The sequence below is a fragment of the Patiria miniata genome, unplaced genomic scaffold, assembly GCF_015706575.1.
Source record: "Patiria miniata isolate m_02_andy unplaced genomic scaffold, ASM1570657v1 HiC_scaffold_16, whole genome shotgun sequence".
Lineage (NCBI taxonomy): Eukaryota > Metazoa > Echinodermata > Asteroidea > Valvatida > Asterinidae > Patiria > Patiria miniata.
The window spans coordinates 2,914,598-2,918,918 of NW_024037054.1; positions in this window are offsets into that span (position 1 = coordinate 2,914,598).

Here is a 4,321-nt window from a genome sequence, read left to right on the forward strand (position 1 = left end):
TTTTTATAGGATTGCGAATTATGCGCAATGATCAACATGCACGTGATGTCAATTCGCAGCATGATGATGACTACACGAGTCTTTTTTTAGAGCAAGGAAAACATATCCAGGGATATACGGAGGGCGTGGTGAATTCAGAGGGAGGGCGCGGGACGTACATGTGAATACATAGCCTACAAGTTTACAGCCAAGATTTAGTTTAAATACAACCTTAATATTTGTGATTATACCGCAAAACCCAAACTATATGCCCCTTGTGCTGGCCGCGGATTGTTAGTTGGTCCTAGCTCTATGGTTAAACCATGGAGAGGCATAATTCCTCCATGGTTAAACGTGAAAAGTGTGATCCGATTCATAGTGAACGCAGTCGGTGATGCATGGTCACGGGCAACTGATATGGTTCGATTCATACGGAAAACTTTTCTAGAACTTTTTAAAATATTTCTTTTCGGAAGGAGTGGCAGGTCAATTGGTAGGGCCCGTTACGTGCCCCGTCGAGAAAGGTGACTGGACGGTCGGTTGGCGCACCCGGCCGGGCAGTCTGTTAAGTAATTTACCGGCGCCCAAGTGTCACAGCATAAGTTATAAGGATTCGTATTAATTTGAGGTCTAATACAATATGATGATCATTACAATATGTATTCGGGGCTCCGTCTTGGAAAATGTTGTGAGGTCTACTATCCAAAACTAATAAAACTAATTAGGATTAACTATAGCGGATAAGTATAATTTGCATGTGCAATTTGTGCAAGCGCAGGTACACTTTTAAAACATGGAGGTAGAACATGATTAAAAAAAAACACCTTTGTGCTTGTTTTCTTTCGATCGGAGCCATTTCACAGGATATTTGGGGCGAGCCCTATAACTTCACTTGCGCGTTTTTTTTATCGATTTAGTAATACCTTTTCGGGTTATTTTACCAATTGTTGAATGTTACAGTCCTACCTGCCTTAAAGGCCCATGTGTACTTTTTTTTAATGCAATCCTTGAAAATGCATCTTTGTGCCCAATTAATGTGTTTGTTTTTGTATGCTAATGCAATTTCCATATTCATGAGCAAAAGTATGATGTCATTTCAGGCAGAAATTAACCTCAATAACGCTACCAAAAAAATAATTCGCTGTCGTTAATTTTCGTGTCTTTGGTGGTTCGGTTTCGATCGGTACATGTGAGTATATATAAGCCAATGAGCAAAGTGTTCTCATAAATGCTTTCAATTTCAAATTAATTTGGGTTCACATTTTTGAAAAGATAACCCAGAAAGTGAACGGTCTTCCTGAGATGACACCACAGCAACAGCGCCCTCATGTGTCAGGAACAGCATGGACTTTACACATGTTTAAAAAGTGCATTTAAGTTGATAAACGTAACCAAAAAAGGGGTGTCAAATTGATTTCATATTAAAGAGAAGTGCAAAGTTGCACAAAATATGTTCCGAGGTATAGATTCATGTCATAATTTTGTGGGACTGCCATGCGTAAGGAACACGAATAATGATGAAGAAATACCCCCTTACCCCCCCCCCCCCCCTCCCCCCGCTGGCTACGCCTATGGGATTGACTCCATCAAATCTACCCTTAAATCATTCCATAGCAATATACCATTTGATGTCAGTTTATTCTTTGATATTGAGGTACGATTGTAGTTGATTTAGAAATTACCCTTGGATGCCTTGGATGCCCCACGGGTAACCTTGGTAACCGGGTAACCTGGAGTCAAGGTTACTCGGTCCGGTTACCGTTTGCGGTTTCCGAGCGGCTCTCTTTGGTGATTTTCATGCTAATATAAATCATATAAAGAATAAACAAACATGCAGGTTCTTATCGGAAAGATGACATCATCGGTACCAACCAACAACAAGCTCTGCAATCGAACAAAACTCACGTGCAAATTGGAATGGGTCAAAGTGACACGGATCAGAAACGAACTATTGCCGTGCGACTAAATGGTGCAGGGTTTTTTTCAACTCTAATACATTTTCGCCCTCCCCGACACTTATGATCTAATTTTGACATTTTTTCTCCTCACTAGTGCGCATTTTACTAGTCTTACCAACTCACCAACAAAACCCAAAAGTTTTCCCATTTCAAAAAAATATGCATCAGATAAACCTTTTGCATTTATAGTTCACCAACACATTCAATCAAATACTCGACTTTCACCAATGTTTCAGAACCATTAATATTTTCCCAATGTAAACCTACAAAAAAAAACTTTTCCCCCAAATATTATTTTACCGGTTTTTTTTTTACATCGTTTCCAGTGAAATGATAATTATAGGTATTCAAAAGTCCCCCCAAATGCAAGCACTAGGAAAGTACACCACTTTAATAATCGCCCATAAGCAGCACTAACCAAATACATATTAAACGTTTAATGTCAGTTTCACTTTAAAAATTTGATTTTCTTTTCTAGCAATACACAGTTTATACTTCCTTTTGAGTGAGAAAAAAAACCGGTTAACGTCAAGTTAGGTATACAAATTATGCGGCCCTGGTAATTGAGTTCTCTCAGTGTAGACTGATCCCCCCCGGAAGCCAAAAAAAGACAGAAGGAAAGAAAGAAAAAGAGGCGGGAAGTCATATTGCTGTTAATTTAATGGGGGGGGGGGGGGAAATGTCCCTGCTGCCGGGCCCACCCTCGAAAAATGATAAATCGAGAATATGCTAAAAAAAAGTACAGGGATTTCGGGGGAAAAAATTGCTTCCCCCCCCCCCCCTCTAGAAAAAGTCCTGGCGATGCCCATGAGCACGGACATTCATCTTTAATACAGGGCGAGTCAGAAAGATGGGTACCCTGTAAAAAGGAATTTTTCGTCAACCTATAAGACAAGTATAAAGCAATTTAAAGAGAGAACCACAAACTGCGAGGTTTTAGCAACCACCTATTTTTTTGTTTATCAATTCCGCTTTTGTGGTTCGGGAGATAGAGAGGTTTTCCCCCCAAAATTCCTGAAAATCAATTTTGTCCTCGGATCAGTGAATCAAGCTAAAACACACCCGCGCACTTTAAACTTTACATATGTCAAGCTTTGCTTCTCTATTTATCATATTGTTTATTCAACAATGTTTCTGATTATTGCAGAGTTGATATAGATTACAAACATTTGACATGAATACATTTTTCTGACACCACTTCCGTCTCATTTTGTTATTCCTTTCACATGACTGAGAATGATTAAGGATTATATTTATGTGCATATTCACACCGAGCCTGTGTAGTGAACCGACCTGTCTTTGTATTGGGTATTCCAAGGACAACTTTGTCTTTCCCCTATTTTTTTCCAAAACATTGTAACTTTCAGAAGTGTTGTCGTATCGTGTTTCCCATTGATGATGTACTATTTTCAACACCCTGTCTTCAAGAAATCTATTAATTTGTTTTTTTTATTAATGGAGTACCTACACTCAACCAAAAAAGAAAGTCCCCCCTAATACTTTTTTTGTCTTACTCAAAAACTACTGAGCACCTCTCGCTCAAATAACGACTAATCAGTGCAAAAAAAATCCTTAGCAATCCAGCCATACTCTTTATTTGGCCCAAAACAGTGATTATGTGTACGAATTTATGCAATTTATGACAAACGATACCGAAAACAGTTGCACTTTTGTATACGTGCAAGTTGTGGGTTTACTCACCTTGCACGTAAACAAAAGTGCAACTTTCTTTTCGGTACCATTTGTCATAAATTGCATAATTTTGTACATAATATCACTGTTTTGGGGCAAAACAAATAGTATGGCTGGATTGCTAAGGCATTTCTGTACTGATCAGTCCTAATTTGAGGAAGATATGCCCAGTAGTTTTTGAGTTAGACAAAAAAAAGTATTAAGGGGGGGACTTTCTTTTTTGGTTGAGTGTATCTTTCTGAATCACCCTATACTTGACTAAGTGAATTCATTTTTTGATGAATAAGCGATAGGTCAATGTGAGGTCTTTTTTGCGTGCAATGGATTCATAGCGAAGAAACAAAGTTCGAGCAAGTGTGCTTGTGACAGGCGGCATAGATGTTTAGATAGGACACCGCATTATGTTTCACTGCTAAATATTACATGACCTCAATCCCGACACAAACATGCATACCATTATGATCAATATTTATTTTAGATCACTGATACTCAGTATGCACACAGAAAAGAAAAGTAAAACAAATAACCAAAACAATGAACAATTGTTTTTATAGTTTAAAGGGAAGATACAACATTTGCAAACATCAAAAAACAAAATGATCCAATTATCACGAAATACCTTACTGGATTGTTAGGGAATGACAGTCTAAAGCATATCCTGTAAAATTGTGGCTCCTGGTGTGCTGACATTT